General features: G+C 46.9%; 1 protein-coding gene across 5 annotated transcripts in view; it reads right to left on the bottom strand.

Moving 5' to 3' along the window:
* The window catches only part of ACSBG2 (acyl-CoA synthetase bubblegum family member 2), a 96,831-nt gene that overhangs the window by 60,365 nt on the left and 24,428 nt on the right, over positions 1-12,038 (bottom strand). The window contains exon 2 of one of the 5 annotated variants that reach the window (XM_058425116.1): positions 54-139. The gene's annotated coding sequence lies outside the window, so the exon portion shown is untranslated. Of the gene's footprint in view, positions 1-44; positions 297-12,038 lie in introns of those variants that run through there. The other 4 variants (XM_032169391.2, XM_032169389.2, XM_058425118.1 and 1 more) reach the window with 4 other exon arrangements.

Here is a 12,038-nt window from a genome sequence, read left to right as displayed (position 1 = left end):
AAAGAAAAAAGAAAGAAAAGAAAATGCATGCCCTTCTCCCATACCACTGGCACCTGTCACTCTTCGAGAGGTGTGGTTCTGGCCATCTGGCAAGGCACCTGGAGCTGGGACATCTGATCACTCAGGTGTTTTCTTCTTCCTGCAAAGACAGTAAACAGGTAGCCCCTCCTGGAAACCTGAACATGAGCTGCCCCTTCCCAGCCCCTGTCACCCTCTCCGTCCAGCCAGGATGGTGGTGGTGGTGGGAGGCAGGAGGATTGGTGGTTTCCCTCTACAACAGGCCTTCTACCCCATTCAACCTTCCAGAACCTTCCATCCCAGCCACCTCTTGTGACATCACTGGCTGCCCCTGCCTCCGCACCCCACCCCCACCCCTAGGGGAAGCTGCTTCCAGGACCGGGAGATTGCTCTTTTCACGCATCATTCATTTATTCATGCAGGCATGCACTTCTGCGTGCGTTCGTGATGTTTTTATGAAGCCATGACCCTAATGCCAGGGATTGTGCTGGATGCTGGAGACATAAAGATGAACAAAACCAGATGAGGCCTGTTCAAGAAAATAAGAGGAGGCCTAGAATCACACAAACAACTGCAAACTTATCATTGTGAAGAGAGCCCCAAGGCGTGTTGAGGGCTTGATCAGAGGATCCCACCCACGCCGGGAGTCTGGGAGTGCTTTCTTTCTTTTCTTTCTTTTTTTGACATGGAGTCTCGCTCTGTCACCCAGGCTGGAGTGCAATGGTGCAATCTCAGTTCACTGCAACCTCCGCCTCCCAGGTTCAAGCGATTCTCCTGCCTCAGCCTCCCGAGTAGCTGGGATTACAGGCGCCCACCACCACGCCCGGCTAATCTTTTGTATTTTCAGTACAGACGGGGTTTCGCCATGTTGGCCAGGCTGGTCTCGAACTCCTGACCTCGTGATCCGCCCGCCTTGGCCTCCCAAACTGCTGGGATGACAGGCGTGAGCCACCGCGCCTGGCCTGGGAGTGGTTTCTTGAGCTGGGATCTGAAGTATGCCTGGATGTTATTCCTGCGCTCGTGACTTTCTCTTACGCCGCCTGTCTTCATGTGTTTACAGCAGCCTCCCCCTTCTCGTTCTCTGTTTTAGTCACTGCTAACAATGCCTGCTACCAGGCACAGTGGCTTGTGCCTGGAATCCCAGCACTTTGGGAGGCCAAGGCTGGAGCATCACTTGAGGCCAGGAGTTCAAAACCAGCCTGGGCAATGTAGCAAGACCCCGTCTCTACAGAAAAATTTAAAAAATTAGCCGGGCATGGTGGTGGGCAACTGTAACTCCAGCTAGTAGGGAGGCTGAGGTGGGGGGATTGTTTGAGCCCAGGAGTTCCAGGCTGCAGTGAGCTGTGATGGTGCCACGGCACTCCAGCCAGGCCTACAGAGCAAGACCTTGTCTCAAAAAAAAAAAAAAAAAAAACACAAAACAATGCCAGGTGCAGCACATACTAGATGCTCAGTAAATAAAGATGTAGCAACAGAATCTTCTGCTGTGCCAGGAGAAAAGGACAAGGAGTGTTCCATTGTCTCCAGGGCCTTTTGTGTGTGTGTGTGAGAGAGAGAGACGGAGTTTGGCTCTTGTTGCCCAGGCTGGAGTGCAATGGCGTGATCTTGGCTCACTGCAACCTCTGCCTCCCGGGTTCAAGCGATTCTCCTGCCTCAGCCTCCCAAGTAGCTGAGGTTACAGGCATGCACCACCACGCCCGGCTAATTTTCTGTATTTTTAGTAGAGATGGGCTTTCACCATGTTGGCCAGGCTGGTCTCCACATCCTGGCCTCAGGTGATCCACCCGCCTCAGCCTCCCATGGTGCTGGGATTACAGGTGTGAGCCACCGTGCATGGCCACCAGGGCCTTCTGAATGTTTCACAGATATCCACTCTGCAGAGCACCTGGGCAGCTGTGCTAGGAGAGCCAGTGTCCACCAATGTTCATTCAGCCCTTCTTCCCCAGAGCCCTCACCTAAAGAGAGAGAATGTTTCCCAGGCCCCCTGACTGCATGGTGTGTCCATGTGGCTACATCCTGCCCTGTGGGATGTGGGCATAAGTGGTGGGGGCCACGCCTGGTCATGCCTATAAACGAAAGGAGGTGACGCCCTTCCCCATCCCCCCGCCCAGTAGAATCCTGGGATCAGGAGCAGCCTCCTTGGACAGGGGTGAAGCTGGAGAGGAGGGAGCAGGTCAAGGGACCTCTTGATAGGAGGTCCCCAATAGGAGGGAAGGGACCTCTGTCTCCAATGACGGTTGAGCCACTTTGCTGGTGCCAGACAGATTTATGCAAGTTGCACACACGCTCGCTCGCTCGCTCAGACACTCTCACGTGCACAGGTACTCACACTCAGACCTTCCCATGGGCACACAATCACAAGCACACTCACACACACACACACTCACACTCATAACATGCTCCCACAATCACACCTGTTCACACAATTCAAATGCCTTCATACAGACACAAACTGGCAGGCATGCACACACACACACGTGCACACACTCAGTCACATGTACTGTCATACAGACACATGATTACATGCATGCACACTCATCCACATAGTCATGCACATATGCAGTCACACACGTGCCTCATTATAGAGACATCCCATTTTGTACACATGTACACTGTCAGACACACAATGTGTGACAGTCACACAGTCACATTGCTCAGGCCCTTATATGCACAATTACATACACTCACACACACACATATATGGACACGCATGGTCACACACACCCTCATATAGACACACAATTACATACACACTCCCACACTCACACACATTCACACACATATGCACACACTTGCTCACACTCTCACCCTCATACAGACACAATTATATATATGCATTCCCATACTCACACATATATGGACATGCATGGTCACACAGCCTCGTACAGACACACAATTACATACACACACTCCCACACTCCTCCACTCACATACATGTGTGGGTGCTCTCAGCCAACCTCCAAGACACATACATGTGCACACACATGCTCACACTCTCACACACCCTCATACAGACATGCAATTACATACACACACTCACATACATATGCACACACGTGCTCCCACACACCCTCATATGGACACAACTATATATATGCATTCTCACACATATATGCACACGCATGGTTACACAGCCTCATACAGACACATAATTACATATGCACACCCACTCACATATGCACACACATTCTCACACTCACACACCCTCAGACACACAGTTACATACACACACACGTATGCACTGATATACACCTAATTATACACATAATAATCACACACACACTCCTGTGTGCCCTCATGCAGACAAATACACACAGGCACACACACCCTCATGCAGATACAGTCACATATACAGTCACACTCGTATGTTCTCACACCTGCACACACACTTGCACACCCCACATTCTCACACACCCTCATACAGAAACCCAATTACATATATACACTCACACACATATGCACACACCTTCTCAGACTCATACACAATCTCATACACACAGTTACATACACACATACATTATGACACACATGTGCACTCATATACACTCTCATACAGACACACACAGTCACATGCACATACTCCCAAAGATATGCACACACACCCTCATGCTGACACACAGTTGCACATACAGTCACCACACATTCAGACACACATACTCATAGTTACATACACACACAGTATGACACACACACATATGCACTCACACCTTCATAGAGACACATAATCACATAGACACACACACCCTCTCACCATGGAAAAGTAAATCTGCTTAGAGAAAATCTGTCCGTAGCTATCCCAGACAAGTTTCAGCAAGGATGAGGAAGACGCTGCTGTGCTACCCAGATCTTTTCAGCGATGAAAGATGTGTGCCCCAGCCTGTGGGAATGTTGCTGGAAGCAGACCTCTGCTGTCCACCCCTTCAGGTCAGCATCTGACGAATGGCACCTCCTCATCCAGGGTCTTGTTCCCTTCCCCGGGCCACCAACATCTGTATGGAGGCATAAAATCTCAGGCCCCTCTCCTCAAATCTCAGGACAACTCAGAGACCATCCCAGCTACAGAGCTGGGGGCAGCTGGACTTTTCATGCCTCTCTCTGTCTCTCTCTCTCTGTCTCTCTCTCTCCCCCAATCCTGTTTGTTTCCCTTTCCTTCCCTTTCCCTTCCACCAGTATCCATCCCAAGGGTGGGTCCCCTCTAAACAAACCTTTTGCAAGCTCAGTTCCTCTCATCTGCTTCCTAATAAACTCTCTGCAACAAAGGCAGTCATTGTATGCCACTAAAATCCCTCCACTTACCTTCTCCTACCTTTATCCCACCTGCCCCAGGTAATATAATAACGTGGACTCTCATCCCCACACCCCCTCCCCTGAGGACTCTGAGCTGACCACTCTCCCAGAGTCTTGGCTGTTAGTCTTTGAGCTCAACTCCCCACTCCCTTCCAGGCGTTCTTCCTACACGACCCGAAGCTGAGCCTGTCTGGGCAGTTGAGGACATTTCCTCCACACAGAGGGATGAAGTTCATTCCAGGCCATGGCTCACATTTTAATGGAGAAAGAACTGAAGATAGAAATGACATTGCATAAAGGCAACAGCTGCAGAAAGAGAAGCATTCATTTGGCAACATTCATCTCTTCTAATCCAGCAGACCCCAGGAGACTCCCTCTTCCCCCAGAGCCAAGGGCAAAGTGAACTCAAGTCAAGGGTAACTGTAAAAGAATCCAGGTGTTCACACTGGAAATGGGGGAGGGGGGACTCAGCTGGCAGTGTGAGTCACCTGTGCATCCTCCACCGGTGCCTCTCTGGGCAAGGGGACGGTTGGATCCTCACTACTTGGCTGGCTCTAGGATCCTCCACTGCGGCACCTGCTTTCACTTCATGCACCATCTTGTCTTAAGAGTCGAGAACAGTGGGAGCTCTCAGCCAACCTCCAAGACACCCAATTAACCAACTCATCCGTTAACCGAAGGTCTGTCCCCCATAGAGCATGCACGGTCCCTGGTTCATACGGAACCCTTGCAGGGTTGCTCTGAAATGTACATGCAACCACTTCCATACCAGGCTCGCTGTGTGCTCACTGAGCGCAAGCCGTGTATTCCCAAACCTGTTTATGCCAGTTGTGCTTCTTATTCTAACAACTATTTTATTTTATTTTATTATTTTATTTTATTTTTTGAGACTGTCTCAAAAAAATCCCAGCCTCCTGAGTAGCTGGGATTACAGGTGCCTGCCACCACACTGGGCTAATTTTTGTATGTTTCATAGAGACAGGGTTTCACTATGTTGGCCAGGCTAGCCTCGAACTCCTGACCTCAGGTGATCCACCCACCTCGGCCTCCCAAAGTGGTGGGATTACAGGCATGAGCCACTGCTCCAGGCCCTAACAATGTAATTTGATCAAATATTATACCCCTCAATGTAATACAGCAGAAAAAAAAATCGTTGTTTCTAAGTCTCAAAAGTCCAGCTGATAAAAGAGTGATGAATTATGCATGGAAGAGGTGACTTACTAACTCAGGGAAAAATTTGGAAATTGACCCTGTCCAATATGGTAGCTACAAGCCTATGTGAGTATTTAAATTAAAATTTTAATGACTTAAAATTACACAAAATTTACAACTATACACTTAAAAATGGTTAAGGTAGTAAGTTTAGTGTTATACGTATTTTGCCATATTAAAAATAAAAATAGAGCCAGGTGTGGTGGCTCACGCCTGCCATCCCAGCACTTTGGGAGGCAGAGGTGGGAGTTCAAGTCAGGAGTTTGAGACCAGCCTGGCCCACAGGGTGAAACCCCGTCTCTACCAAAAATACAAAAAATTAGTTGGGTGTGGTAGCAAGTACCTGTAATCCCAACTACTCGGGAAGCTGAGGAAGGAAAATCACTTGAACCTGGGAGGCAGAGGCTGCAGTGAGCCGAGATCGAGCCACTGCATTCCAGCCTGGGCAACAGAGCAAGACGCTGTCTCAAAAAAAAAAAAAAAAAAAAAAACAATAAAATATATTCACATATCCAATGGATTACTCATGGGAGGAATTTCAACACCTCTCTTTTGTTTACTACTTTATTTATTTATTTAGACAAAGTCTTGCTCTGTCACCCAGGCTAGGGTGCAATGGTATGATCTTGGCTCACTGTAACCTCTACCTCCCGGGTACAAGCAATTCTCCTGTCTCAGCTTCCCAGGTAGCTGGGGTTATGGGCATGCACCACCATGCCAAGCTAATTTTTGTATTTTTAGTAGAGATGGGGTTTCATTATGTTGGCCAGGCTGGTCTCAAACTTCTGACCCCAAGCTATCCAACTGCCTCGGCCTCCCAAAGTTCTGCAATTACAGGTGTGAGCCATTGCACCCAGTCCAAAGGTTTCTCTTGGGACCAGCCTCCCTCCAACATGACTCCACAGTTCTGGTATCCTTATCATTTCTGTTTCTGGCCCCCTCTCCATCAGTAAGCAGCATTCACTGCCTGGGTGGGTGGAGGAGGGCAGAGTGAATTGAACAGAAGCAGGGAAGAAAGACTGACTTGAGGCTGGGCGCAGTGGCTCGCACCTGTTATCCCAGCAATTTGGGAGGCTGAGTTGGGTGTATCACTTGAGGTCAGGAGTTCAAGACCAGCCTGGTGAACATGGTGAAACCCCGTCTCTACTAAAAATATAAAAATTAGCCAGGCGTGGTGACACGTGCCTGTAGTCCCAGCTACTTGGGAGGCTGAGGCAGGAGAATTGCTTGAACCCAGGAGGGGGAGGTTGCAGTGAGCCGAGAATGCACCACTGCACTCCAGCCTGGGCAACAGAGAGAGACTCTGTCTCAAAAAAAAAAAGCTCCAAAAATGTGAGATACAGAGTCAAAGCCTCATATGTAACTGTTACAGACCAAACTGGATCCATTTGCCTTTATGCAAGGGAACATCAACCAGCAAAGCACCATGTTTTTGCAGTGAGAAAGGTTTAATGTGAGCCAACTGGCAAGAAAATGGGAGAAAACACTCAAATCTGTCTCTTTGAACTGGGAGTTGGAGCAGATTTTATAGTCACAGGGTAATGAGGCATGATCTGATTGGCTCTTGCAATGGTGTGATGCCAGGGCTCGAGCTGATTGGATACTGGATCATTGCCATGTGGCGTCTGTTTCTTAATTCAGTTCTGCTCCTTAGTCTGAGCACTTAGGTTCCACCTGTGGTTGACTTTTTAGCTCATCTGGACATGTTCTGATTATGTAACTTGCAACCTGGGGTCCATGGCAACTGAAAGACAACTCACAACTTTGTTACATAAAAATTGAACGAGATTGGTCCGATATTATTACATAATGAATCTCACCATTGGGTGAGGTCAAATTGCTGTAATAGGTATATGTCTTTTTCTCATTCTTTTTCACAGCTCTATAGTATTCTATTTCACAGCTGGAATACTATACAGCTGTAAAAAAGAATGAGATGACATATCTATAATATATCCCTTATAGATAACATAGCTACGATATAGGCCTTTCTCATTCCTTTTCGCAGCTGTATGGTATTCCAGCTATGAAATGGAATACCATACAGCTGTGAAAAAGAACGAGAAAGGGCTATATCATAGCTATGTTATCTATTGGCAGGCAAGAAATTACTAAAAAACTCAGCAGCTTAAAACAATGATAATCAATCATCATCTCTCATGGTTTTTGTAGGTCAGAAATTCAGACAGGGCACATCTGGGACAGCTTGAAGTCATGATGTGCTGGAGCTGGCATGTATCAACTGCATGAGTCAGAGCCAATTGCATGCATCTCTTCTCAGCTTCACATTCACTGGTATAGCATCTGTACCTTGAAATCAGCTACAGTGGGAGTATTTACACCACAGGAATTGGCAAACACTGCAAATCAGTGCCCCATGCCACTCAAGAGCCAGTTATTAAATATTTACTAGAACATAACTGCTTTAAAGAATTATTTAAAATTCTCAACAATATAAAGGGACATTTTATTACTAAATCCTTAGGGATGGTCCCACCAAAATCCCATATACAGCATATACAGTAATATTAGCAGACTCCAAATGTACTTAGATTTGCTAAAATTCTCAAATGTATTTTTTTATTTAGAGACAGAATCTCACTCTATTGCCCAGGCCCAGTGGTGTGATCATAGCTCCCTGTAGCCTTGAATTCCTGGGCTCAAGCAATCCTCCCACCTCAGCCTCCTGAGTAGCTAGAACTACAGGTGTGCACCACCATGCAGGGCTTATTATTTTATTTTTTTGTAGAGGTAGAGTTGTCCAGCCTGGTCTGGAACTCCTGGCCTCAAGTGAGCCTCTTGCCTCAGCCTCCAAAGTGTTGAGATTGCAGCCATGAACCATGACAGCCAGCTTCAAATGCTTTTCCAATAACACACAGACACAAGCCCTGAAATTTAAATCATGGAGTTATTAAATACATTTATGTGCCTGGATTTCCCTAGCAAAAAGTGGGAAGAAAACATTTACTTTCCTTTTCCAGACAGGGTGAGTTAAATGGTATGTCTGCAGCTTCATTGCCAGGGGTCGTGGCTTTTCAAAAGTGGGTGTCCCTACTGGCAAAAGTGGATACGGGGGTTTGCATGTTCCGTGGTAGCTTCCAGGAAGAATGAGAAGTGGATAAGAGTGGATGGTGCAGGATAAGAGTGGATGGTGCAAGAAAGGTTTGAACTACGTTGGTTGTCACTTGCTATATAAATGAGCCAAAGATGGTGTCTTTCTATCAGCCCTATCTCATTTATTTCTTTACAGCAGGCAGGCAGGGACCTCTCAGCTCAAAGCCCGCCAGCACCACGCTCAAATTCTCACACAATCCATTGCTATAAATATTGCACAAATAAGCATGTGTTTAGTCATTTAGAGCCTACCTGCTTTGCATACCCCACAAAATTGCACCCAACACCTATTAATCACAGAGAAGAAAAATAGCCATAAGAAACCCCAAATTATTGTTGCCTTTCAGAGTTCTATGATGCAGACTCTCCCCACCTTGCTACTCAGTGACATCACTTAGACACTTAAGCCCTGCCTCTAACTGTCCTCTGTCCCAGGAGCTCCTCTGGAAGGGGTCCTGCTGGAAGGGACATTCCCCGCATGCAAACCTATCTGAGTGCCGCGCAGTAAAGCTTGTTATGCAATACTGCCATCTTGTGGTCCTGTTTTGTTTTGTTTTGTTTTGTTTTGTTTTGTTTTGTTTTGTTTTGTTTTTGACCTGCCCCATCAGGAATCAATGATGTCGTAAGTCATGGCTCCTGAAATTGCAATTTTCTTATCGTGTGTGTGTGTGTGTGTGTGTGTGTGTGTGTGTGTGTAAGCAAAATTAGGCCAGGCATGGTGGCTTACACCTGTAATTCCAGCATTTTGGAAGGCCAACACGGAGGGATCGCTTAAGGTCGAGTTTCAGGCCAGCCTGAGCAACATAGTGAGACCTCATCTCTCCTAAAAAATTGAAAATTAACGCCATGTGGTGACATGTACCTGTAGTCCCAGCTACTTGGGACGCTGAAGCGGGAAGATTGATCCCAGGAGTTTGAGGTTGCAGTGAGCTGTGATTGCACCACTGCACTCTAGCCTGGGCAACAGAGAGAGACCCTATCTCAGTTTAAAAAATAAAATACAGTAAGTTTTAATGAATTAATTTTTGTTATGTCTTGTGGTCTTTAAATGACACACTTTTTTTTTTTTTTTTTTTTTTGAGACGGAGTCTCGCTCTGTCGCCCAGGCTGGAGTGCAGTGGTGCAATCTCGGCTCACTGCAAGCTCCGCCTCCCGGGTTCACGCCATTCTCCTGCCTCAGCCTCTCCGAGTAGCTGGGACTACAGGCGCCCACCACCACGCCCGGCTAATTTTTTTGTATTTTTAGTAGAGACGGGGTTTCACCGTGGTCTCAATCTCCTGACCTCGTGATCCGCCCGCCTTGGCCTCCCAAAGTGCTGGGATTACAAGCGTGAGCCACCGCGCCCGGCCAAATGACACACATTTAACAGAATGCAGTGGACGCTGACAGTACCAAGTAACACTGCTATGGCCGAGAACAGGTGTGGCCAGGTGGCATCTGAAAAGCTCTAGTTTCTTGGTGTGTCATCTACAGCCATGAGCAACCTCATCCAAGGCTCCTGTCAGGGTGGCCAGTATGGAGTGAGGTCTGGAGGTGTGTCTTTGATCCCTACGTCTGACACTCGTTGTCCACCATGAACATCCTGTCACTGTGGATCCAGGTACCGGAAGATACTGAAGGAGTCCATGTTCCAGGTGCCAAGGTAAGGCCATGAAGCCAAGGTGCAGTTCTTGGAGGAGACCAGAAGGGGGCTCCTGGTAGATGCAGCTCCAGATAAAGCCTCCAAGTCCCCATCTTCACATGTATCAGATTCTTCTGTCAATTTGCAGCTGGTATGCTCTTTTAGCAGGGATCAGGCCAGCAACTGGATGACTGCTCCAACAATGCATGCAAATTAGAGCATCATTATCATTTGAAGTGCCTGATGGGAAAACACTCAACTGGATTCAAAAAGCCATTTACATCATTACAAGAATTTTTGAAACTTATATTTGTTAATGAATAAAGAAGAAGAGAAGTTGGGGTCCTTAGACATAATTTCACCTGTTATAATTTTTTAAAGGCTTGTAGAAAATGGTTTGAAGTTTCTTACCGCTTGCTTGTGCGCATAAAGTTTCTTGCCAATTGTGTCTACTAAAAATTTGAGGGGCTGGGCACAGTGGCTCATGCCTGTAATCCCAACACTTTGGGAGGCCGAGGTAAGCGGATCACCCAAGGTCAGGAGTTCAAGACCAGCCTGGTGAACATGGTGAAACCCTGTCTTTACTAAAAATACAAAAATTAGACGGGAGCGGTGACGGATGCCTGGAATCCCAGCTACTCGGTAGGCTGAAGCAGGAGAATCACTTGAAACTGGGAGGCGGAGGTGGCAGTGAGCTGAGATCTCACCACTGCACTCCAGCCTGGGAGACAGAGCGAGACTCCATCTCAAAAAAAAAATTTTTTTTAAAGAATATTAGAAGCAAACCAAATGTCTGTCAACAAAAGAATAAACCTATAAATAGTGGTATATTTATATAATGAAATACCACTCAGATTTTTTAAAAGAATAAACAACTGATGCATTCAACAATATGAATGAACTTCACAGATATAATATGCTAAAGAAGCCAGAAAAGGCCAGGCGCGGTGGCTGACGCCTGTAGTCCCAGCACTTTGGGAGGTTAAGGCAGGTGGATCACTTGAGGTCAGGAGTTCAAGACAAGCCTTGCCAACATGGCGAAACTCCATCTCTACTAAAAATACAAAAAATTAGCTGGGCGTGGTGGTGTGCACCTGTATTCCCAGCTACTTGGGAGGCTGAGGCAGGAGAATCGATTGAACCAGGAGATGGCGGTTGCAGTGAGCTGAGATCACGCCCTTGCACTCCAGCTTGGGCAACAGAGCAAGACTTGTCTAAAAAAAAAAGTAAAAGAGTAAGCAAAATACATGTGGTGGTAGAAGTCAGGAAAATGGGGTAGAAGTATTAACTGGAAAAGGACAAGAGAGAACCTTTTGGGGAGAAGAAAATGTTCCATACCTTGATCCAGGTGCTAGTGGTAAAGGATTCACACACACACACACTCACACACACGTACGTAAAAAGTCACACATATGTAAACAATTAAGAATTATGCCCTTTGACGTCTGTGGGTTACATCTCAATTTGTTTTTGTTTTGTTTTGAGACAGGGTGTCACTCTGTTGTTTAGAATGGAGTGCAGTGGCGCAATTGTGGTTCACTACAGCCTCAACCTCCCTCAGCTCAGGTGATCCTCCCACCTCAGCCTCCCAAAGTCTGGGATTACAGGCATGAGCCACAGTGCCCAGCCTCCTGTCTCTATTAAAACAATAATAATAATAAAAGTAGTACAGTTCACACGGTGATATCCTTAAAATAATGCAGCTGAAGCCAGTGTCGTTTATAAAGATGTGAACTAGTTGCAAAGCCCCCGCTGACCCTTTTGTTAGATTGCCTTGCCACGTTG

This window comes from Hylobates moloch, unplaced genomic scaffold, assembly GCF_009828535.3.
Source record: "Hylobates moloch isolate HMO894 unplaced genomic scaffold, HMol_V3 SCAFFOLD_12, whole genome shotgun sequence".
In the NCBI taxonomy this organism is placed as follows: Eukaryota; Metazoa; Chordata; class Mammalia; order Primates; family Hylobatidae; genus Hylobates; species Hylobates moloch.
This window is presented reverse-complemented; position numbering and strand designations above follow the sequence as displayed.